Genomic DNA, 26,586 nt, shown 5'->3' on the forward strand with positions numbered 1-26,586 from the left:
CTCATCCTCTCTTCTACCTCATTCCTCTCTCTCTCTCTCTCTCTCTCTCTCTCTCTCTCTCTCTCTCTCTCTCTCTCTCTCTCTCTCTCTCTCTCTCTCTCTCTCTCTCTCTCTCTGCTCCTCCCTCACACCTTCTCTCTTCTCCTTTACCACACTAATCCCCATACCACCGCTCACATTGCAATATGGTTGTCTAACCCCTACCTCTCCCTCCCTCTCCCTCTCCTCTACCTCATTCCTCCCTCTCTCTTCTTCTTCTTCTTCGTCTTCTTCTTCTTCTTCTTCTTCTCTCTCTCTCTCTCTCTCTCTCTCTCTCTCTCTCTCTCTCTCTCTCTCTCTCTCTCTCTCTCTCTCTCTCTCTCTCTCTCTCTCTCTGTTCCTCCTCAGACCTTCTCTCTTCTCCTTTACCACACTAATCCCCATATCGCCGCTCACATTGCAATATGGTTTTCTAACCCCTACCCCCCCCCCCCTCTCTCTCCTCTACCTCATTCCTCCCCCCCCCCCCCCCCCCCCCCCCCCCCCCCCCCCCCCCCCCCCCCCCCCCCTCTCCCTCTCTCTCTCTCTCTCTCTCTCTCTCTCTCTCTCTCTCTCTCTCTCTTCTCTCTCTCTCTCTCTCTCTGTGTCTCTCTCTCTCTCTCAAAAAATAAGTAGGAATGCAGCAATTCTTGGGCAATGTGGATCTTTTGCACCACAAAACTCCTCGTTGCAGCTGCAAACACACTTGATGGAAAAGATATCCTGCCTCTATGCAAATCGCCACGTTGAACTTCAATATCTTTGGCAGGTGAAACACTCTATTCGTTGACACGTTGGGCATCACCAATTTATTTTGTCATGTAAAGAGTGGCGGTTAGCAATACATGATGACAACTGATAGAGAGTCGGGTTAATCTTGTAAATGGGTCATACTCATCACTCTGGAATTGGCGATTTTAAGAATTTCCATTATACATTGGTCTGGTCACTTCAACTCGAGGAGTTTTGCCTTATCACTAGGAAACTAGTGAAAACAAAAGGCAAAAGCTTCAAGAGCTCTCACACATGGTATCGAAAGCAGTGGATGAGGTTTACAGGAAGGTAAGCAATTAGGTCGTCTTGGTCCTTTATGGGTATTCCTCAATGAGGGGTGCTGTGAAATGCCTTGTAACACATAAGACTTTTAGTATGGAATTTCTTTGTACAGGTGCTAGAAGATGGAAAGAAACAAAACTTAGACATCACTGAAAGAGTGTGCATGAGTGAGGCTCGTTTGAAAGAGCACATGGGATCCAGAGCCTTAGAGGTATGGCTATGTAGTTGTTTAGTAATGCTGCAAGGTGATTGTTTTGTTCAAGGTCACTGCCTATGATAAACCTTCAATTTTCCATATAAATCTTCTTGGCAAGACCATAAGCTGAGCTCCAAAATGGTGCTGGCATGACAAACAGGTGATTTCACCTAGAGAACTTCCTTTGCTAGTGCGGTTGCGGAGCAATATTGCACGGTTGAAAGGCCTTTATAATGCAAAAAATGATGTAAATATTCAACAATCACTTGTGCTGACACGATTGTGCAACCAAGACTTTGCATTGAAAGAGATGCTCAGTCTTCAACCTTGTGTCAGTACAAGACTTAATGAGGTCACAACAAAGTAAACTGCTTGCACTCTAGTTTTGCCTCATTCAAGTCTTATCTGCTCTTTGAATACGGATTGGCTGTTCAGGTGCTCACCAGTGCTATGGAAGTGCTTAGCATTTTCTACTCGGGAAACTTAGCCTCAAGTCGCTTGAAATCTGAGCATGACAACGATCGTGTATTCACCCATGTTTCAAGCATGTCGTAAAAGATAGTTTTCTTTTAGATTGATGTCAGAGTGTATGCAGTATGAAATGGTGTACCAACTAGTGCAACTGAAAGACTCAACAAAAGGATTGTGAGCAGCGTCTCTACCCATTTTACCGGACTCTTGGAGCAATAGAGGCAGATCACTTGTTCATGAAGGTGCCTTATAATTTACATTTTTGTTCCTTGAAGAAATGTCATTGCTTAGCACAAGCTTTCGAGCAACAATCATTGAGGCTCTTTTGTGGTGTGATCAGGGGACAAGAAAGGTCTTGGAAACTTTTCATCCTAGTGAGATTTTGACTAGACCAAGCTTGCAAGGTGGTTGTAGCTTTTCCTTGTCTCCCCTTAATGACACCTTTTGGAAACTGTACCTAGCATGTTATGTAACTCATCAATGGCCATGACTTAAGTTTTTGTGTCCTCACTTGAGCTGCCTAATGGCTTTGCCTTTGACTTCACCTCCTTATTCGTTGGCCACAGGATATCCTATGCTCTCTCAAACCAGCACGGCGATCGAGTTTTGGTGCATTGATACCAATTTTATTCCCTTGCCTTCTTGTCTAGATTCCAGGGAGACAACTGCTAGAAAGAGAAGTTTCGACGATGGACGTGCACCAACAATACCTACTGGCAATGCCTCAGAAGAAGACAGTTTCCAAAGCTTTTTGGCCCAAAACCTCACATTATTGTGAAGGAGATTAGGATTGTCAGATTCATCCCAGATGACAGTTCCATGCTAGAAAAGCTTGGTAAGTTCATACTACAATCTTAGACACTGTCTTGATTGCAAAATCGCAACATTTGTGGGTTTTGTCTCGTTTTGCAGGCCACAAAATCCTAAAGAATCTTGAACGCATCGTAAACCATTTGAAATGTGAAGTCAAGGAAGATGCTGGCATGACTGAGCTTGAGTCACTCCAGAATGCATGGACTCCAGCCTTGGAGCATTGCTTCTCAATACCACCCTTTTCAGGCAACTTGAATGCAGGGGCATAAATGCAAGTTTTGGTTTCAAAGGGATCAACTTCCCATCTCTGTTACATCGAATCCACTATACCAACTGTGAAAGACAAGAATGCTGTGAAATGCTCACAAACAAGATGTAAATTCCTTGATCTTCAAGGTCAGTGAAACCCTACTGATGCAATACAAGCAGCAGAGTTGCGCTTGCATCACCCGATTGCCTTTAATACCTATAACGAACAATCAAGTTGAACCTAGCGCAGTGACATACAGCACATTGATTGATGGGCTGGGCAAGAAAGGAAAAAACAAAGGGATGATGCAGACGGAGGGGGGCTTCTTAAGACATATTGATAATTGATGCAGACATATCGCTATTGATGGAGGCAGGTGCATGTATTAGCCTCGCGAGGGGTGGTGCTGCTCGGAGACAAACTTACGTTTTTTTTTTTGTGCGCTTCCAGCTTGACCGCTTGCCAGTTCGAGAGAGAGAGAGAGAGAGAGAGAGAGAGAGAGAGAGAGAGAGAGAGAGAGAGAGAGAGAGAGAGAGAGAGAGAGAGAGAGAGAGAGAGAGAGAGAGAGAGAGAGAGAGAGAGAGAGAGAGAGAGAGAGAGAGAGAGAGAGAGAGAGAGGCTTGCATAGGCATAGAAGGAAAAAAAAAACGTAAGCCAAAAAAAAGGCAGCAATAGCGATATCGCTATTGCTCCTTTTTTTTGGTTCATCAAAAAAAAGAAATTTGCCCTCCCAGCTTGCATACGTCCCCCAGTTTCATTAATAGAGCTCTTCACTCATCTCATGTACAGAAGTGTACCAGGACAACAAACAGTCCTCGGTCAGCAGCCCACTACACGACTCCCACTAACAGCAGCCCACTACATGACTCCTCCTCCTCTTGCAGCGCCAGCTGCCCCCCATATGGACTGTATCTTGTTGCCCCCTCACCACTCCCTCTGCGGCATCGTCCAGACTGCACTGGCCGTAGGCACCTTGCACAATATGGATCCCTCGGCCAACTACACCTGCAATATCATGCAGGAATTTGCAGACCACGACCCTGCTCCAGCTACTTCTTTTGTAGCTCTTCACCACGGACGCATTGGCAGTACTGAAGATAACAATTTTGCAGCCCAACCGTGCGCTGACAAGCTTGAAAAATTTCTATCACATTACTACATGAAAGAGAACCCATTGCAGCTCGACTCAGAAAGCTCCATGTTTTGCAATAGTACCACCACAACCTTGGAGCAACGTCAATGTGCAGCATCAACGAGCGTGCAATCCTTCCAGATTTTTGACATGTTTAATGGAAGCTACAGCCCAGCAAGTTTGCAAGATGAGGGAATGCTGCATCAACAAGATACCACACATCCAGTGTTGGCTAACCCTAATCACTCAATGCCTTACCCGCTTTCTATCTTCTACACTTGCATATAATGGTGTTGACTCCACACGCACCGCAAAAGACAACACATTATCACCCCCTCTAACAATGATAATCACAGTAAAATCATGTCTAACTCCAGTCTTTCTAGAGATCTGGGATTGCAAAGCAACAATAGTAATCTTCTTAGCTTCTCACTGATGAACTCCGCATCCTGGTTGAAAATCCAAAATGTTTCTAGTCCAGGAGATGATATGATTAAAGGCGACACAATGGATGGCACTACGAAGGAGAACAGCTTTGCAATGGAACCCTTGTTTGATCCTTCACAACTAACCCTGTCCATGACACCCATGACTAACAATGTGATCACTCAGCCAAACAATACAACTACTACCACAACATTAGCTTTGCAAGAAAGCTCTTCAACCACCATAGACTCCAAGCGACAAAGCCCAGATCCTGCACCTAGTGGGAAACTATCCCAAGATACCTGAGAGAGAGAGAGAGAGAGAGAGAGAGAGAGAGAGAGAGAGAGAGAGAGAGAGAGAGAGAGAGAGAGAGAGAGAGAGAGAGAGAGAGAGAGAGAGAGAGAGAGAGAGAGAGAGAGAGAGAGAGAGAGAGAAGGAGAGAAAGAGAGAGTGTGTGTGGGGGGAGGGGGGAGAGAAGAGAGAGAGAGAGAGAGAGAGAGAGAGAGAGAGAGAGAGAGAGAGAGGGGGGGGGGGGGTAGAGATAGACAAGTGAGAGAGAAAGAGAGACAAAATCACCAAAATAAAGAGAGAGAGATAGGATGAGAGAGAGAGGGCCAGAGAGAGAGAGAGAGAGAGAGAGAGTTGGGGGGAGGGGGGAGAGAGAGACATGTGAGAGAGAGAGAGAGAGAGAGAGAGAGAGAGAGAGAGAGAGAGAGAGAGAGAGAGAGAGAGAGAGAGAGAGAGAGAGAGAGAGGTCCTTGAGTAGCCCACTACAAGGAAGAGTGGGAGGAGAACCGGCGACAATGGGCGGTGGTGGTAGGAGGAGGAGTGGCAGATGGTGGTAGTGAGCTAACACCACCAACCACCGGTGGTGGACTAGGGTGTTGGTTGTCATGGGTGGTAAGGGGCGGCAATGGGAGGTAGAGGTGGTGGTGGGGGGGGAAAGCTCGCTTCAAAGCTCGCTCCATTGAGCTCGCTCCATAACCACCCCCATGATGAACCATCTCACTATTCTTCATGTGTTGCATGGCTTGTTGCCCAAATATAACAAATCTTGGTGGTCGATGAAGAATACAAACTTGTTGGCTAATAGGTAATGTCTATACTTTTTAACGGCATAGATCATTCCTAGTCCTTCTCTTTTAGTGGTGGTGTAATTCTTTTCTGCCATGTTCAATTGTCGGCTAGCATAAGAAATAGGAAAGTCAATTTTTCCATCTCTTGGTTGGGCTAGTATACAACCAAAAGCAAAGTTTGAAGCATCTACATGTACATGAAATACCTTATCCCAATCGGGTGCTTTCAATATTGGAGCTGAGGTGAGAGCTTGCTTAAGCTTCATGAAGGATTCTTCACATGCCTCGGTCCATTCAAAGTGCGTAATCAAGCTATACATGGGTTTTGCAATTATAGCGTACATGTAGATGAATCGTCGGTAATATCCACAATGTCCCATGAAGGCTTGTACCCACTTGACTGTTGTTGGTCTCGACAAATCAGCAATGACATGAATCTTTTCAATATCGGTAGCTATGCCATCTTTAGGCACTATATGTCCAAGAATTTTTCCTTGTCTTCCCATGAATTTGCACTTTTCAGGATTTAAGCAAATCCTATAAAGTCTACATTTCTCGAATACCTTTTTGAGGTGTTCAAAATGATCAACCCGGATTGACGAATGTACGCATAGATCATCCATGTATACTTCCAAGAATTTCCGAAGATACTCTTTGAAAGCATGGCTCATCAATCTCTGAAATGTGGCTAGAGCATTAGTTAACCCAAACGGCATAACGCGATAGGAAAATATACCCCATTCTGTTGCAAAAGTAGTTTTATGCTAATCTTTTGGGTCAACCAAAAGTTGATTGTATCCCGAAAGTCATCTAAGAAGTTGTAAGCTTCTTTTCCTGCCACTCGTTCTAAAACGTGCTCAGTTATCGGAAGAGGAAATTTGTCTCTAATGGTAGTTGCATTCACTTTTTTGAGATTAACACACACTCGTAATTTCCCATTCTTCTTAGGTACTACCACAATTGGAGACACCCAATCAGTGTGTTCAATTTCGTAAATGAATTCATCTTCCTTCATTTTTTCAATATCTTCTTTGATCTTTCTGGCAAATGTTTCGGTATAAGTGTATGGTCTCTGTCTACTTGGTTTAGCATCATCTCTCATGGGTATAGTATGTTGAAAGATTTCTGGATCGACACCCTTGAGATCCTTGTAAGACCAAGCAAAGATATCCCGGTATTCCTTTAGCAAGCATGGCAAAAGCTTTTCTTGTTCTTCTGTTAGGTCATTTGCAATGTAAGCCGGTCTAGGCTCTTCTCTTGGTTCAGCCAAGTCTACCCTTTTAGCATGTTCAAGTCCTTTGTAAGACTCGCCTTGTTTCCGTAGTTCCCTAATAGGTTGTTCGATTATGATTTTCCGATCTTGGAGAGTGTACTTTTTGTAATGGGATGCAACATGCATTACATCCTTACCATCCTCTTCTGTGATTATTTGGGTTGTGTATATCTCCTTTAGAGCTTTTTTCAACTCTTTATATTTCTTTTTCCGCTCGACTCTGGTCATGAGTGGTTTTTTATCCTGAGATTTTCATGAGTACCCTTTCTTGCTTTTCTTGATGTCTGAGACATTTCTAAGTTTCTGTTTGAAGGATACCTGCCCGTTATTTTGTCCTTGACACAATCATTAGCATCTATCTGTATCAGGAATTGTGTCTTACTGGAGACTGATGGCATAGGTCGTGTTTTCACGATTTTGGTGTCTCTCTTTCTTCTATACCATTTTTGTCTTCTTGATTTCTGGTTTGGAAAGTCAAAAAACTTTCCTCCCCTCCCTTTAAGAGTAATTGAGCTCTTGTATGCTCTTTTTCTGACCCCGAATCTTCTAAGGTAGCTGAGTGTTCATCTAACTCATCAATTGCATCGTAATAGAGGTCAAAAAAGACTTGTTGAGCTGTCATCAAGTCCTTTGTTTCCTCATCTTTGTTTTCAATGTTAAGGACTGACATCATTTGGATGGGAATTATGTCGTAGCCATCCTCATTGCAAAATTGAGTAGTCATAGACGTATTCACACATACATCCATGGTCGCTAAAATTTGAGTCCACTCGAATGGTTCAAATAAATGTTCTGGAAAGGGTTCAGGTATATAGGCTTTGTCTGTACAGTCCCTTTGTAGGATACATTCCTCTCGTCTTAAGATTCCATTTTCTAAAGCTCCGCACATCCAAATAGGAGTGTTTTTGTTTAGCCAAGATGGGAGGTTAGTTTCAGCCAAAGACTGAATCAAACTCTTGGATGGGTGTTTTCAAGACATCTCTATAGGTGTGATCTTTTAGATTGACTCTTGTTATAGATCCCACCTACTTCAAGTACAGATAGTTGTTTCCCCAACTTGGATAAGTTGTACCTGTCGCATGAAAGGTCTTCCCAATATGATTTCATAGTTGAGTTTTTTCCCAAAGTCTACTATGGAAAAAGTGTGTTAATATTCAAGTCCACAAGAGTTGACTATCACTTTTTCTAGTAGCCCTAGTGGTCTCTCAATGTGTCCGTCAGCCAACTGTAATTTCATTCGCGTTTGTCTAATGGCTGGCTGTCCCCAGGATTCCCATAGTGCTTTAGTGTCTTTGGCTATGCCAGTCCCACTATCCAGTATTGCATGGTTTCAATGTCATTATATTTCACTGGGAGGGTAGTGTTTCCTTCTTTCCCTTCATAATATTCTCCGACCTTGTTCATGGTTTCAATGTCATTATATTTCACTGGGAGGGTAGTGTTTCCTTCTTCCCCTTCATAATATTCTCCGACCTTGTTCATAGGAACTAATAGAATCTCTTTGTTTTCCATTTCATTTTTCAATTTGCCCAAATTCTTAGAGGTTAACCCCGTTATCCCCACCTTCTCTAGGGTTTTTTGTAAATCGTTTCATAAGTATGGCCTGAGTTTCAACAGTTCTCCCAAAGTAAGAGTGCATTGGAGAGGTATAGACATGATCGAGTGAATGTTGTCTACTTCTAGGGTCTGTTTGGCTCTTTTTACTTGAGTGGTCTTGCAAATGATAGATTCATCTTCATTATCTCTCAAAAAAGAAGGTAATGTTTTTAATGTCACATGTTTAGATATTCCTGAAGCCTCCGATCCGCAATCCCCGTACAAGGATTATAAATACATGTTCATATCAAATGGTAGGTTATCCAACCAGACTTCCTCTATAGGAGCTAACTTTAAAGTTAGGCTTCCATCATTGATCTTTCTTACCTTTTCCCATAAGTGTCTTGGCTAGTCTTCCTCTATGAATGGAATTCTGTCTAAGGCATCTTCGTTGTTTGGCACTATGAGCTCTGGTTCATTTGTTTCAAGGTGGGGTTCTGCCACCACATCGGATTTTGCTTTTGTTTCTTCTACCGCAAGCTCTTCCAATTTTGCAATACTTTTAAGCTTGGGTTTTTGTTTATCCAGCATTTTTTGCGTGATTCTTACCAAGTTTTGATAAGCTTCCAGCTTCGCTACTTCCAGCTTCGCTGCTTCCATATCTGGAGATGGATAGTTTTTCCATTTGTTTCCATGTTTTGGCCTGCTTTAAGTCCTGCTTGGTAGGCTTCCAAGGCAGCATTGATAGGCTCAAAAAAAATTTCAAACCAGAATGGATCCTCTAGATTTGACGGTTGTTTCCTTGAATTCACTGCCAGTTTCTTTCAACTTGCCCTGGCTAGCATTTTTTCTTTCTCTTCGTTTTCAACCCGTTGTTTTTGTTTTCTCATCTCATATCTTTTGCTTCTGCTCCTTTTGATTCTTTGAGAAGAAAATTTCATGTTCTCCGAATCATCAAAGGAATTGTGTTTCTTTTTCTTTGCCTGGGCTCTAGTGATTACCTTGATTGGAACAATCGGTTCACTCTCTGATGAGCTATTAGGCATCACTTGGACTATGTTTACAACAAATTTTTCCTTGTTCAAAGGATTCTTAGGAAAATCTTTCGGAAAGTGTCCTCCCTTTTTGCAACATTGTATGCAATAGGCTTCAATTGGTTTGAGGTTTTTTTCAGGCTCTGGACATTCGTTCTTCCAATGGTCATCATCACCACAGTTATGACAGTTTCCTGTTCTGGGCTTCATCATGGGTCTTCCCATGGGAGGTCTGACACCTTGATTAGCTACATAGTATATTGGTGTGAGCTCTGGTGGAGCATAAGTCATGGTTTCTTCCATTGGTGGTGGATGTGGACTATACCATTCTCCCTCTACCATTACTGAAGATGGACTAGGCTCTGCATAGGGTGTAACAGGCACTAATTCTTGTTCATCTATGACTCCTTCCGAGTGCATGTACTTTACAGGCACTGCATTATGTCCTGGGTATGGAGGTTGTTGTCCTAACACAAGTTGAGGTCTTTCCATACCCATTGGTGGTCTTTGAGCTTGGGCTATATTAGGTTGATATCTATACATGGGTTGTCCCTGGGGCCTCATGGGCACGTACTGAACATTCCCATCATACTTTGGTCTGAAGTAGCACTCGTGGGTCTCATGGTTTGTCCATTTACCCTCGATTTCACACCATTTTTGTGGCCTAATTGGTTGTCCCTGTGGAGGTATCCCTTGTCTTGGTCCTCTCATATGTGCTTTTTGCATATTGTTCATCATGTCATTCATCCTTTTTAGCATATCTTCGATGGCTGAGAGTGGTGCCGCAGAAGCCATTCCCACTTGTGCTAGTTTTGTGGATGTTGTCTTCTCACTTTGGTTATCCTTAGGGACATCCTCTTCATTGAAGATCTCACAATTGTCTCCTAGGTCAATAGCATCAGACACACACACTTCTAAGGTTGTATGATTTTTACTATAGAGTATAGCATGAAGTTCTTTGTTTAGCAGTCCCTCTAGAAACAAGGATACAAGTCGTTCTTCTGCAGGTATCTCCATCTATGGGTATCTGGTAATGTATTGTTTCATTCGAGTTGCACAATCCCTAACAAACTCACCATGTTTCTGTTTAATGTTGTAGATTTGAGCTACCGTATTATGTTTAATCCCCGTTTTAGAACAAGTAGCTAAAAATGCTTGAGCTAATGTGTTCAAGTCCATGATCAACCTTGGTGGAATGTTTTGGAACCATGTCAGAGCTTTTCCTTCTAATGTCATTTCAAACCCCTCGAATTGAGTATGGAAATCGAATATACGATTTGCTCTTAGCACTTGCTTAAATCTTGCCAAGTGGTCATATGGATCCCCTGATCCACTGTATTTTCTAATCTAGTTTTGAAAATCAGCTAGTCTGACACGTCTATTTGGTTCAACACCAAGTCTTCTGGGAGTCGGTCCTGTTCTGATTCCTTCAAACCAGTCTGTCGGAAATAGTGACTCATGTAGCCCTAAACTGGCCTTAGTGTCACCCAATTTTCTACGTGATGAGGTGATTTCTGGTTTCTTCACATTACTCTCCGATGATCTCTCCTGATGTCCGTCTCTTGAAGTGGTTTCTGGTCCTTTACCCAATATCCAATCCCGTATGGAATACCCTGGTACTTGGTTTGTTCTACCTCCTTAGGAGTCATCATAACATAATTGTTGTTATAACAATCCCTAAACAAGTAAGTTGGTAGATCTGCAAATCCCTTATCTTTGATCTTGAAGATATAGATGATCTTCATGGCTGTTAATTGTCCCGGTCTAGCATGAGAAGTCCACAAAAGATCTTTTAGATTTCTATCTTCCCAACAATAGACTCCAATCCTAGGATTATCTGTACTAAGCCGTTTCAAAGGCTTCAAGTCTACTTGATCATATCCCTTGAATTCCAAAGTTGGTGGTCCTTCTATTGCTAACATATCTGGGATTATAGTGTTTACTTCTAATCCTCATTTGTCTACCACATCAAGATTTTCGACTTGTACATATTGAGTTCCGTTTCGATCCATGTACATTTTTCCTTGTTTGTTTGCCCTAACCTCTTCTTTGAACTCAATACCATGGTCATCAATGCGAATAGCATACTCTTCGTTAGGATCCAATTAAACCTGGGCTCCATGATGGTTACTTTTGTAAAAAGAGAGTATATGCTTATAGCGCATTGTTGTTCCGATTTTCGAGTGAGTCGAGTAAGAAGACATTTCAGATGTTGAATCTGAAAAAGTGTCCGAGACTTCTTCAGGAATTGTGTGCAAGGAGTTGCCTTGATTCATGCTTTCTTTGGTGGATAGTCTACTGGTGGTTTCTCCGAATAGGCCTTGATTTCCTAGTACACGACCAGATCTAAGGTTCATATAGACTTATGAAGCCCTTGATAGAGTACTCACCTTGGATTGACTTGTCGTCAATTTCCACTCGATTCAATTGAAACTTTCTGTCAAGCCACTGATTTCTCGTTTGCAACCTGATTCCTGTACAAAATTAATCAAATTAGCTATTTTTTTATAAGGACAGTAGATCTCTTGAGAACTCTCGTGATTGGTCTCTGTATATCACTTCAATTCGTGCTATGGAAGTCAAAATTTTGACTTTCATATTCAGCTTTAGCAAAATCAAAGGTCTAATCTGCAACCTGTAAACTGAGTGTATCTGTACCAATTTTGATCCGATTGAACCCAAAATTGTCCCGTGGCCTTATATTATGATGGTCTAACACTATATAAGCCCAAAAGTCAAAATTAAAGTCTCTGGATAGCAGTAAATAATCACGATTATTTACTTTTGTCAAGTTTTTGCACTTTTTTGATAGGTTTGGTAAGTATACAACTTGTTAAAGCCCTTGGACAAGTTTCAACAAGTTTGCACAAAATTTGATCAAGATTACCCATTGTTCCGTGTCCGCAGACTCTGATTTCAAGAATCTGGCTTAAGTCTCACTTTTGGCTTAAGTCTCACTTTTGTGGTCCAAATTTCACCAAAATTGATTTGTGGGGTCTACTTGATGTGCTTGACCCTGTGGTATACTCAAATTTGCAAAATCACCAAGTTTTGAAGCAGAAGGAAATAATCGTGATTATTTACTTTTGATAATTTTTTACAAATTTTTTTCCCAACCTTGACACAAATCTGTTAAGCACCTTAATTTAAGATCACTAGCCAAGTTTCAACAAGTTTGGACATTTTTTGTCAAATGGTCATCAATTATCGGTCCGCAGACTAACTTTGCAATTTTAGTCACAATTTTCAATCCAGTGATCCAAATCTTACCAAATTTGGCTTGTGGGCTTATTACAATATGGTAAAGCTAGTGGTGCCAACTTGGTCAAAAAAGTTCAAAAACAGGGCAGATATAAATAATCGTGATTATTTACTTTTGCCAAAATTTTGCAAGTTTTTGGTCAACTAAGCATGTACACTTGTTTATCACATCAATATAAGCCTATGGATCAATTTTCATCAAGTTTGGACAAATTTTCGCCAATTTATCCTCAAGATTCAAAAAGTTAGTACAAACTTTAATTTTACCCAGTTTTTTACCAGTTTAGTGATCCAAATCTCTTTGGCCTTTATAAAAGTTGTTTGTACACATGCAATGAGTCAATGGTATGAATCTTGGCCAATTTAGAGCAAAAAGTTAATAATCGTGATTATTAACTTGAGGCTTGAAATGAGCACTTTTTTGCAATTTTCTCAGAGACAATCTTTTTATAATGTTTTTTAAGCCTATAATCAAGTCAAAACTTAATTTGGCCTAAAATGTCAAGAAAAAGTAAATAATATGAGTTTTGGTCAACTTCTCGAAATTTTTACCTCGAAGTGTCTTTGAGCTTACCCTCTGGTTCGGACAACTCTTAGGCTTACTCTCTAGTTGGATTGAGTGAATTCGAGTCTTTTCAAGCTATTTCTAGCCATAGACCTGAAATTCTGCAACCTGACATAACAACTCACATTTGATTCCTTCAGAGAGAGCAATGTTCTGAAATCCACCTCGGATCCTACTTACCCTACTCCTAGTTTCTCATGCAATGGGGTTGTGGAAAGTGTCCACAAACACTCGTTTCCTTGTGTTTTTTATGTTTTTCAGAGTCTTGATCTTAAGACTTGTCTCTTCTACCAATCATTCTCCAATTCCTAATCTAAATCTACAATCCTATAGTCCTAAAGGCACTTAGCAAGTACGATTACTTCCAAGCTACCTCTACACAACAAAAGACGACACTCTTAAGCTATGCGGTTTCTAAAAGAGGGAGTTTTACTCTAGGTGAACCTAGAGGAAGTTAATAGACAATTACACAAGATGCTCGTGTTTTCTCTAGTTTAGGTCTATTCGGTCCCCGACAACGGCGCCAAATGTGGGACTCATGTCTAACCTCACCATCCTATCTTATTGCAGTATTAGCGAGAACTACGATTAATTTGTCAAACCATGGGACGAAGCTGACTCGACTAGTGCTTAGAGGCTACAAGAGGTTGTCAATCTCTCGGAAAACAACTAACAACTCGCATCTAACTCAAGCTACACTCAAGTGACTGAAATCACCAAAAGCCAATCGCTCATCGGCAAGCAAATCACATCCGTTACAGCATCAAATGACATCCGAACGTAACGAAACTTCTAGGACAAGTTTATAAGACCTAAGCACACATGCCTTTGGCCCCAAATCCCACTTTAGGTCAAGTTTCAAAATCGCGATTATTAACGGCTGTGGATTCTTAACCTAGTCGTTTTTGACCCAGAATGCATCTAAATGCTTAACAATGATGTCCCAATACCCCGCCTATGCTTAGTTTTTTATTTAAAAGTTTAAATTCCTAGTTATGATGAAATTAGGCCGCAAGTTGGCGACGCCAAAAGTTACGAAATACTGTGAATGGCTTACGTCAATGCGTAGAGCTCTTACCTGCGGTTACAATGCAACAAACGCATTCGCAATGTGACAACCGGGGAGGGAGTAGGAAGCACGAGAAGGAGAGAAGGGAGCGCCGTTAGCTCACGGTGTGTATTTCTTATCCAAAAACTTGTAAAAAACTTACAAAAATTGGCTTTTATACCTTAGCCAAGGTTTTTGAGTGGTCAAAACTAATAATCTAGAGTTCTACCAAAGCTGAGAATTGACTGGCTGATACAATCTGGAAGCTTGTAGCCCTAGCACATTAATTACAAAGTTTACCAAGAAAATAGGAGTTACAATATTCCCGATTTATCAAAATAATAATCGTTTTACAAGGAGAACTGCGAAAAATGGTGTCTGTGTTAGCTTGCTGCTAACAGAGAGCTCGGTCTGCGTCATGAAGTACTTAAGGCTTTGGTGTTCTGTTCGGAGAATGAAAGGAATCCCCAATGAATAGTGCTTCCACGAGTCTAGAGAATGTAAAATTGTTAAGTGTTCCTTCTCATATATCCCTAGAGCTTGCTCAATAGGGTCGAGCCTTCAACTTTTCTAGGCTATGGCATGCACTTCTTGTATGTATATATGTATATGTATGTGTATGTGTATGTGTATGTGTATGTATATATGTATGTATGTATGTATATATATATATATATATATATATATATATATATATATATATATATATATATATATGTATATATATGCTTGAAGCAAAGATTTGTCACATATGTCTTGAGGCATCTTGATATTGTTCCAATTATGTCTATATGTACACATAGCACGCGCACACACCCACACACACACACACACACACATACATCTATGCTTGAAGGAAATATTTGTCACATAGGTATGGAGGCATGTTACTATTGTTCCAATACAGTATCTATGACATTCAAAATTTCTATGCTCCCCTCGTCCCCCCCCAAACCCTCTAGTTGAAGTGACGATTGGCATGTGGACATTTAAAAAGGAGAAGCGAACTCCTTTTTCTCATTTTATTGAAAAGAAAAGTTTAGATGTCTATGATTGGTTTCTCTCTCTCTCTCTCTCTCTCTCTCTCTCTCTCTCTCTCTCTCTCTCATCGGCGGATATATCTTTGAGATCTCATTGGATGTTCCTACAGCATTCCAAGTTCTCCTTTTATCAAAATGCGAGTGTGTGTGTGTGTATGTGTGTGTGTGTGTGTGTGTAGGTGTTTTAACATAAATAATAAGACATAATTGAACTTTTACATTCAAAAGATAGCTGGCTCCACAGAAAGGGAAATGATAAGTACAAAAATAACTTAGTCTTAGAATTATCTTTATACAATCTTATAAGAATGAAGCCTCATTCCAGTATACAGATATCATAAGTACTTCCCCAGCAGTAGATGCCAGTGTAATCATGTGTAGTCAATTGCTTTTAGCCAAAAAAACCTTCCAAGATAAGATAGAGTCCTTACCTGCATCGATCCAAACAAGACAGTAGATATGTTAGCCTTGGATGTGTTTTACAGGTATCAATGGACTATACCAGTTGTTATCCATGTCCACCTTACAACCTTTTTTAACTTACAAACTTAGTCCAAAGTTTTATGTGTTCTATAAATATTATTAAAAAATTTATTATCCCAAAGTTTATATTTTATCATAAATACAATTTTGATTAGAAGGCCATAACCCCTTCTAATCCAAGTGTCTCATCCCCCATCAACATCTTTATCAGTCTTTTGAGTTTTTTCTTTGCTAGATCAGTGAAGATCCCTTCCTCTTGCTGTTTTCCCCCATAAAGTAAGAAGCCTAAGAAAAAATTCCATTAATAGTTCAAGAATATCAAACTTGTTTTTGTTTATTTAGGACAGATATAGCTTCTGCCCATTTAGGGTTCATGGAACCCAACCTTCCCAAGTTTGTATGTCACTTACATTAATTATACATTTCTTAGCAAACCAAGTGGCAGAGAACCCTTAATGTCGATGAAGTATCCAGCCAGACCGAATGTCAATCCATGAACTAAAAAGGAATAGATGCCTTTATGGGATTTTTTAAAACTATACCTGACCATGTGAATGCAAAAAAAATGTATTGTATCACCTCATCAAAATAACCAATAACAAACAAGTCCAGCATCAGTATGCAACTGAGGCATACCCCCAAAAAAACCCCAAACAACTAGTACCAAAAAAATTCCAACATCAGTACGCAGTCAGGCCAAACCCCCAATTTCCAATTTAGCCAGTATTTTGCACGTCCTATGTCAAGTTTAGAGAAAACAACTAGTACCAGTAACAAGTCCAAAACCAGTAAACACCCGGGGTATACCCCCCCATCAAAAGATTTTTTTTTGAACACTATGCACCAGCATTACGTCATGTGCCCATACATAGAATCAACAGAATATTGTATTGTCAAGCCAAGCAGCAACAATCACTATAATGTCCCCCAATAACTTTAATCAAACCAATGAGTAGTGTACGTAGAGCAACCAAAAATCACTTGCAGGTTCATAGCTTTGCCCAAGAGTGTTAAACCATTCAACCATTACCACATAATGTCAAGCATAGCCAACCCACATAGTGGGCCTTACCAGGCTAAGCGACGGGGATCAAGGTTCCAGAGTAGTGCCTCTTACTGTGTCAAGCAAAGCCAACCACATAGTGGCCCTTACCAAGCTAAGCGACAGGGTATGCCAACCAATAAGCCCGGTTGTTTACAATAGCCTAAGACAAGTAAAAAAAGAGAAAAACCATAATTTCAAGCTCAGTAAACAGTAGCCAACCTGTGTTGGTTGAGTGGCAAGCTCCATGATTGGTACAAAAGCGAGTGAACAAACACACACAATCCTAATTGTCTATGCAAGTAAAACATACACAAGGCTAAGCGAGGGGCAGAATGTGCCCTCACCTCTTTAAATAGGAGAAGGCAGACCACGATCATCACTCATGGTGAGTTTCGTGAAAATTTTTTATCACCTCACGCACTAAGTAGGCCAGGTGCTACTCCTTCTGCCGAAGCCAAATATATGTAGCCGCCTCTGATGTGGTCCATCATAGTAGAGCAGTCATTGTGCCTAAGGCAAGGGAGGTGAGGCCAAGTTTAAGAGTAAAAAAGAATTTTTACTACGTTAATAGCATCCAACTAAGGACTTCTAACCATCATAACCCTATAGGGGTTCCTTCCCACGGTGGATACTGACATAGTGTAGCTTAGGAAAGCCATTTTCTTAAATGAAAGTACATAGCTAGGATGACACTATGGATATGCGCATACGAAATAGAGAGAGAGAGAGAGAGAGAGAGAGAGAGAGAGAGAGAGAGAGAGAGAGAGAGAGAAAGAGAGTGATATATATATATATATATATATATATATATATATATATATATATATATATATATATATATATATAGAGAGAGAGAGAGAGAGAGAGAGAGAGAGAGAGAGAGAGAGAGAGAGAGAGAGAGAGAGAGAGAGAGAGAGAGAGAGAGAGAGAGAGATAGGAAAATAGAGAGAGAGAGAGAGAGGAAAATAGAGAGCGAGAGCGAGAGAAAGAGAAAGAGAGATAGCGAGAGTGAGATCGAGAGATAGGGTACGTAGAGAGAGAGAGAGAGAGAGAGAGAGAGAGAGAGAGAGAGAGAGAGAGAGAGAGAGAGAGAGAGAGAGAGAGAGAGAGAGAGAGAGGAAATTAAGAGAGAGAGTGAGAGAGAAAGAGAAAGAGAGATAGCGAGAGCGAGATCAAGAGAGAAAGAACGAGATATAGGGTACGTAGAGAGAGAGAGAGAAATAGAGAGATAGAGAGTGATATATATATATATATATATATATATATATATATATATATATATATAGAGAGAGAGAGAGAGAGAGAGAGAGAGAATCAACTAGAGATATCTACAGAGGTAGAGAGAGAAAGATAGATAGTAGATAGAGAAAGTCGGCGTGAAAGAGTTAGGTTGGCTGACCAATTGTGTGAAAAGGACAGAAACTCTCTCTATCTCTCTCTCTCTCTCTAGAAGAAACTCTCTCTATCTCTCTCTCCCTCTAGAAGAAACTATGGAACTAAAAGAGGCAAAGGGGTTTTGCCCGCTACATGCATTGTCATGTACACCTTCGAGTGCACGTATGTGTCCACCCATATAGGATTTGACCAATAAAGACGAGATTTTGACCCGGTGGTCCTGATCTCCGTACACTTCTGGACCGAGGTGTACGGAGATCGGGCAAGACTAGAGAATGGGAGATAGTTTACATTGTGAGGAGTATATATATTAAAACAACATTCATAATCATTGTAGATGGCAACGTCATCAACTAACATGGAGGAAAAGATTACATGCTCGTGCACGCTCTGCAAGTATCAAATCCTATGCATGCGTAGGATATGTAATGAGCATGTGCACAAGTATGGAGAGTTTTCTAGAGAAATCGTACAGAATCTACGATACGACTCCTACGGAACGGGCATTGATTTTCGTAACATAACACCTACATCTGAGAGAGAGAGAGAGAGAGAGAGAGAGAGAGAGAGAGAGAGAGAGAGAGAGAGAGAGAGAGAGAGAGAGAGAGAGAGAGAGAGAGAAAGGATTATGTGTGAAGGTCCGACCAATATAGAGCCAAGGATGGAAGCAGAAAAGGGCGTACAGACAGAAGACGACGGCATGGAGGAGATGCTGGATGCCTTCTTCTAGACAAGCGAGGAGAACGCTAACGAAGCAGCACCAGAAGCCATGCGCCTATCTCCTGAAGACATGTTGAGGAAGTTGGCACGTCAACCAATCTATGAAAGTGTCAAAATATATGTGCTTCGTACTTTTCTAACATTTTTGAATCTTCAGTCAGTGTACGGGTGGTCAGATGCAAGCGTCACTGCTTTGTTTAGGTACGTAATTTACAAAAGATATTTTCCGATTGCAACGGTGATGTGCTTGGGGAGCTTTTTAATTTAATGTGGCTTAAACAGGTTGTTGCGGGAGCAACTTCTCCCGGCTGGCAATGAAATGCCCCCCTCAAGGCCAAACGCAAAGCAACTATTGACCTCAATTGGCTTGGACTACAACAAGATTCATGCATGTCCAAATGATTGCATTCTTTTTTGCAATGAATTCGCAGATTGTCTGTCGTGTCCTAAGTGCGGAGCAATGCGCTACAAACAAGATGCGGTTGGTGAGACAGTGCCAGCTAAAGTGCTGCGGAATTTTCCTATTATTCCTAGGATAAAAAGCATGTTTTGTTGTGGTTCCATTGCAAAGTTGATGCGGTGGCATTCTACGAATAGATCCACTGACACCTAGGGGTATGGCAGAGGCACCTAGGGGTATGGCAGAGGCGGGTACGTCCTCATCTTCGTAGCACAGGCGCACTCGCCGATCTCGGCGATCGTCAGGTGGAGGTGGTGGTTGCTGTGGAGGAGGGTCCACAGATGCTTCGACCCCTGTCCTACCCAGGCACACCTCTCGACACACCTCTTAGAACACCTCGGACACCTTGGGGGACACACGATCCTAGCGCCTCCAAGCTCTATACTGTATGGGCAGGTGGTTTTGTTGACATGGATAGAGTAGGGACTGAGATGAGACAGCGGATTCGCAGCTCGCGGAGCTGCAATTTTCGACCAGCATTCTGACGCCTTGGCTGAGTAGGATAAAATCAATTATATAGTGGAGACCATCATGAGAGAGTACTAGCCTGCTCCGGGTTCAAAGGATCTTCTGAGGATGTGGATCAAGGGTGTTGCACGGGACACCATGAAACATCGACGAGATGTAGCTCGGCAAGCTTAAAGGACCGGCTCGCCGAAGCCTTCGGGCATCCCACACAAGACGTGGCAGCAGATCAAGGAGGATGAGCGGACAGCAGACACACAATTCAGATAGCAGCGTCAGGCCGCGCAAATATGACAGATGACCAGGCGGACATCTCATCTTGGCAGCGGAGGCTTCGACACCTTTTACTATGAGTTTGTGAGTTTCCAATCCAATCCTAGCTATGGTGTTTTTTTAAACGTGATGAATCATGTATTCTTAATTACTTTGATTTTTGTATAAACGCAGAATCTTGCAATGCATCGAGCCTCGATACGCCAGGAGGAGACAGATGAATATCGCAGAGGTATTTATGAAGTATTGAATGATCTTGCTGCCTGAGGAGAACCTGTAGACTGGGAGGCCTTAGAGTCTCGCTGATCGATTGAGGTGAGACATTAATATGTGTGAGTTGATTTAATTAAATAAGTATATGTGAAGTAATATCAATACTAATTTTGTGACTTGTCCTATGTGCAGGTTGTGACGCGTAGTCATCAGTGGATTTCATATATATTTTTGGTGAGACACAGACACGCTTCTGTGTCTCTTTTTTGTATAGACATGGTTATGGTTATTTTTCAAACATGGTTAAGGTTATTGTTCAAACATGGTTATGGTTATTGTTTTCTTTATAGTTATGGTTATTGTCATTGTATAGACATGGTTATGGTTATTGTTCTTGTATAGACATGGTTATGGTTATTGTTTTGTTTATGGTTATGTTTAACTTTATGGTTATGGTTATGGTTATTGTTTTGTTTATGGTTATGGTTATCATTATGGTTTTGATCAATATGGTTATGGCCGTTTATGGTTTTAATTTGGTTATGGTTTTGCACAAAGTTCGTTATGGTTATGGTTTTGCACAAAGTTCATTTCATTTCTTTCATTTGCCTTAAATCTCATGTGAGATCCTACATGGATAGCATGTAGTAGGCGTATACATATGGCTTTTTTTTTTAAGTTTACGTTAAAACAAAGGGAACTCTGGCGAAATTTTTGCTAAAGCACGGTTGATTTTGGTGCTGCTCGCCTTCTTAGGCAGAGGACAGGCAGTCTGGCTGTGGCTGTGCCCATCTTTTCACTGGGCACAGGCCAGGCTGCCTGTACTCTGCCCAAGAAAAAAAAATTATGTTATGGTCGTTACAATCTGCAGCGCTAGGCACGTTGAAATATGTGTCGATAACAGTGCCTTTCGATGCATATTACGACGTTTTTATCGGGACGCATATTTCGATGGTTTTTTCGACAGAGAGCGTCGAAACTTGCATCGAAGGCCCCATTTTTTATTGTAGTGAACTAGGCAATCTCTCTACCCATTTGGGGTGCTAATATGAGGGTTGGTTTTTGTCAGGCATTTAATCCATTTTCTACAGGTGAAAAACTTTAGCTATCCTTTTAAAAATACACAAATTCCAAAAAAAATTATCTTGAAAAGAGCTCAACAGTAAAATCTTTCTTTCTCTCTCTCCCCCTCATGCATGTGCATGTATACACACAAACAGACACAGGCAATGCTCTCTCATGCTCTCTCTCTCTCTCTCTCTCTCTCTCTCTCTCATGCATGTATACACAGAAACAGACACAGGCAATGCTCGCTCTCTCTCTCTCTCTCTCTCTCTCTCTCTCTCTCTCTCTCTCTCTCTCTCTCTCTCTCTCTGTCAATAATGTGGATAAGGACCCCTGCATTTGTATGTCATGCATGTCATCAAAGCGAGACAGCCCCAAGTCGACGTTGGGAGAGTTTTTTTCTTTTTCTCAAGCTCTTTAAAGAAATACATATTTTCAAAATTTTTTAAAACATATTAATATTGGTCTTGAAAAAAGCCCCTTGAAAATAAAGCCAAATATATCTTTAAAAATTATATTTTCATTAAACAAAAAAATTCACTAATTTTTTTTTTGGTTATATCTTCAAAAGGTAAATTTGCATTAAGTAACAAAACCTCCACTAAAGTTATCCATTTTTTGTTATGTGCAATCAAGCTTGAACATTTATTTTATGTAGAATAGAAAGTCTTTTGACTTTACATTTGAAAAGATTTTTCAATTCTTACATTCTATAAAGGTAGTCATTTCTTACAATCTTACCCTTCACTTTGCATTTTAGATTAGATGTTTTGTAATGTGTTTTTTGAAATGAACCAAGGAATAACACGTGGAGGCCCTCTCCCTCCTTGAAAATTTTAAGCTGCTTCATATATAGTATAGATGTTCTAATCTTTTCCAAGCACAACATCAACAAAAAACACCTTGTGGTTAAGCTAGTGGTAAGCTCAATTTGATTTCAAGCAATTTTCTCAATTTCTTGGCCTATTTGCCTTTTTTCTTGGTATTCTCATTGGGTATTATTTTTTTATGTCCCAATCGGCCAAAATGTTTCATGCACCATGTATTAAGGATGTATAAGTATTGTATATGGTTAAAGCCAATTTTTTACCTTGCTGTCTAGTACTGCAATACTGGACTGTAGCGTAAATTTTTATTTTAATGTTTATGACTCGTTCATTAGCTCTTCGGTAGCCAAATCCTCAATGTCCACGGTATCTCAATGAATGTATGTCGAGCTCTCCACACAAGTGATTGTGAATGCCTAGTCTGGCACTCGTTGTGGGGTAGGCCTCTAGCACATCGTCATGAACGTGGTCTAGATTTCCATAGCATGGGTATGGTCAAAGAAACTATAGGAGATCTATGAGGATGTGCTAGGGTATGTGTATAGGAACTCAAATGTGTATATGTTCTCTATAGAATCCCTCTTCCTCTTATGACCGTTTAGATGTGAGCCAACCATAGGATAAACCATCATGTGTATTGTGGCTCTCAATCCAAACTGGCATATCATTTCTAGCTAATGGTCTATTCCGTGTCACCTATGAGGCACAAAAAAATGTATGGTGGCCCTACAATAAGTTCTATATGATGAGCTATAGGCTTGATATGTCTTAGGTCACTCAAAGGTTGTACTACTCCTTTGAACTTCCTCTAAGGTGGGCACTACCTGATCTAGTGGTGTCTCAAGTGTCATGGTAGAAATCACTCTGGGAAAATTATTCTCTCAATTCTTAGGTGTGACCTCTAGCTTAGGGGGTGACAGTCACGGGCTAGAAGTACCTAATTTGTCCTTGTCTAGCATGGGGGATCTAAATGCTCCATCATCAATAAATCTAGCTGTGGATACCCACAAGCATGTGTCTCAATGGAAGCATCTATCTCTATCGTATCTACATGTATCTAAGTCTCTTAATGACCCAATCATAAGGTCAACACTCTCATGGTCATGTGTGTCAGCAATATCCTCAAGTATAGGCTTTGGTGGGACGTCTACCTCTATGATAGGTGCACAAGCACCATTCATAAGTGTAGAACCTGGCACGCTATCTAACTCTTTTGGTTTAATACTCGTCTCTGGCATAGAAGCAATCTCACTAGGTTGTACCTCCTCCATAGAGCAAGTAGCATCCTTTGGAATAGCCACTCTAGATGTCTCTATGGTAGTGCTTTCTTCTATACTTGTCTTGTCGTCAATATGGGCATTTGTCTCCTTCATTTCAATCACTCTAGACCTCAACCTATCAAGAATTACTATTCTCTGAGGAAAAATATTTCTATGTGAGGGAGATTTGGGAGCTAACCTAGTAGAAGAAGTTTATATAGCAAGTGCTTGTGGACTATGTGTGGTCATCACTATAGGATCCTTTCCATGCCATGGAAAATAGGGAAATCCAATCTGGGCATTTGTCCCCTTCATTTCAATCACTCTAGACCTCAACCTATCAACAATTACTATTATCTGAGGAAAAATATTTCTATGTGAGGGAGATTTGGGAGCTAACCTAGTAGAAGAAGTTTATATAGCAAGTGCTTGTGGACTATGTGTGGTCATCACTATAGGATCCTTGCCATGCCATGGAGAATAGGAAAATCCAATCTTCATATAATATTTCGTACCATATATGTCTCTATAAATACTATCATGGGGATCTCTACTAACAAGACATACCATAAGGCTCATGGATAGCTCAAAATGTCCTATGGTGTGCTCTTGCTAGTAACTACGTTCAAAATCATCAACATAATTCAATGTGTGCTTCACTTTACATAATTTCACTACCCTAGGATGTGCGTGGGTATCCAAACAATCATCAGGATGTGCTCTATCTACAGCCTCATATGGGCTAATGGACAGGGATATATATGTACCCTTGAGTTCATCAGTATAGAACTCGGTGGAATCAAAATGGGATCTATTAACTTTGACTACCTGTTGTATCAAAGATCATTGTCATCTGAGATGGTGTACAAATTTCCATCGAATTCAAAAAATCAAGGCATGAATCCTCTATAGCTTAAGAAATGTAGCACAAACTCGATATGGTGCTCTCTTCTTATCACGGGAACTCTATCGTCATGTGGTACTTGTATGGTGTCTCTGGGTGGTGATATATGACTCACGAGCATATTTGATGCATGTGATCTAGCAAGCTCTATGTCTGTTGCGCTTGTGGTCTATGGTGTGGTCTCTACAGCCTCTCTAGCATGTGTATTGGTCATAGTAATAGTCAAAGCATGTGATGTGGTTGTCTTTACGCATAGTAATTTCGACAATGCAATGGTACGGCTCTAGCTCACGGCTCTAGCTCATGCGCTCCATATATCAGCCCTTTCCTCTGTTGTGATGTCAACAAAGGTATGCCTCCTAAATGGTCTGGATTATGTGAATCTTGATGGTGATCTAATTTTGTGTCGACTATTTAGGTGGTATAATCATCGGGTCTATTATAGCCTCAACATCACTCCACAAAGTGCCCATAATGACCTTTTGGATGTCCATATCATACCAATCAATGCTACCAGCAAGCTATACCTTGAGACCATGCCCTTAGGAGAGTGACACATAGTTTTGGAATGGATGTCTTCTTTTGGTCCATCTTATCAATGCATACATACTTTTGTGGCTGAGTTTTCAAAAAAGTGCGTCATGCATAGTATAAGTTCTTGCAACTTTTGTGTTGTGGCATGTGAATTTCTCTTCCCTTGAGAAGCATAGCTCTTTGTTGTAGGCTTGATTTGACTTCTAACCTTGCCTTGAGTGAGCTACACAAGTTGTACTTAGAGAAATCATTCATCTTAGTCAGGGATACATGTGGGAACTCTTTACTTCAGATTCTACCAAAAGAAACCTTGGATAATTTTTTCTCATATCCCATCTGGTCAAGTGTTGAGCTGGTTTCAGCTATAAATATGAACTTGTTTATATGATTGTGGAATTACCAATTGAGTTTCCTTGACCCATCTTCCATTCTCCTACTTTTGTATGGCATCAGATCGGAGTTGTTATCTACAAACTCACTGAGTAATGCTCTTGCCAAACTAGTATACTCTAGGATTTTTCTCAATGTGATTGTGTTTCCATGCAGATATTGATGTATGTGAGACTCAAAATTCTCCTTGTATCAATAAAAGGAAGTTTTTTGTATCCCATGCATCTCATACCATGCTTTACAACAAACTAACGTCCCATTTAGCCTAAATTGCTAGTGCATATACTGATTCGATCCATCACGATGGTCGCATATATAAAGAGCAATATAAAAATAATTTGTGCATGTTTTTTGAGACTGTCCCCAAAAATCTTGTCATAACCTGTTACCTCATCAACATGTCACGATCTGCAAGTTGACAATATTTTTTTGCACAAAATCAATGCAAGAAACACTGTGAACTAATTCAACTGACAAGTAGAGACTGTAAATAGGATTGTTGGACGGGGAGCGACTCACACACCCATGAAGTGCATGCAAACACTACCTAGATCAACATAATGTCAATCGAGGACACAGATGACACGATAGGCACACGGAGGAAATCTCTTAAGCTTGTCAGGCTGAGACCATCCTACACATACAACACTCTGGAAGGCCAACTAAACCACAATCAAGAACCTCACTGCTCTCAACTACACCACCTAGCCACATACACACATACGGAAGGTAACTCACCTAATCATGCCAGATTCGTACGAAACTTAAGGAACACCATCCCCTCACTAGGATACACCTGTCCCTAAGCTTCTACACTCAAAACCCTCACTCTAAACTCATCAGCGGAAAACACGTAGGATGACAGAGCCAAATTTTGAAAGTGCCCGAAACTGAAATTTATGAGTACCTATGTGAGCTTATGTCGCCATGATTCTATAGGCTACTAGCACGCAGAAAACAGACATCGTTTGATACACTTACGGCCACAAATAGCTCGTAGATGCGTCGATGTGTGCGCTTCGTCTCGCGTGGAATGCTTGGCGTCGTCGCGTAGCTCTCCTCGAGCCTACAGCAATGGTGCAGTCGGATCTCCAATGTGTTGAGCGAGTCGGGCATAGCGAGAGGATGAAGCTCACGCTCACTCTCTTTCTCTCTCACACACAGTAGACGGCAACGCTATGTTTTGATTATGATAAAAGTCTTTTTACAAAATGACCTAGGTACCTTATATACTAAGGCTACCTTAGGTTTAACCAAAAATGGGGTTGAAAGGGTCAAATGGCTTTGTATTTACAATCTGGAAGTGCCATTGCACCCCGGCTTCTGAAACTAGAATAACTACTCATTACAAATGACGT

At 40.9% G+C, this 26,586-nt stretch overlaps 2 pseudogenes; both read left to right on the top strand.

Annotated features, from left to right (window-relative positions):
* The first annotated feature begins 1,044 nt into the window (after positions 1-1,044).
* On the top strand, positions 1,045-3,042 carry LOC147426576 (uncharacterized; annotated as a pseudogene).
* Positions 3,043-3,170: 128 nt separating this feature from the next.
* Positions 3,171-4,668, top strand: LOC147426577 (uncharacterized; annotated as a pseudogene).
* The last annotated feature ends 21,918 nt before the right edge of the window (positions 4,669-26,586 follow it).

The sequence above is a fragment of the Adiantum capillus-veneris genome, chromosome 24 (genome assembly GCF_014529385.1).
Source record: "Adiantum capillus-veneris isolate H3 chromosome 24, ASM1452938v2, whole genome shotgun sequence".
Taxonomy (NCBI): domain Eukaryota; kingdom Viridiplantae; phylum Streptophyta; class Polypodiopsida; order Polypodiales; family Pteridaceae; genus Adiantum; species Adiantum capillus-veneris.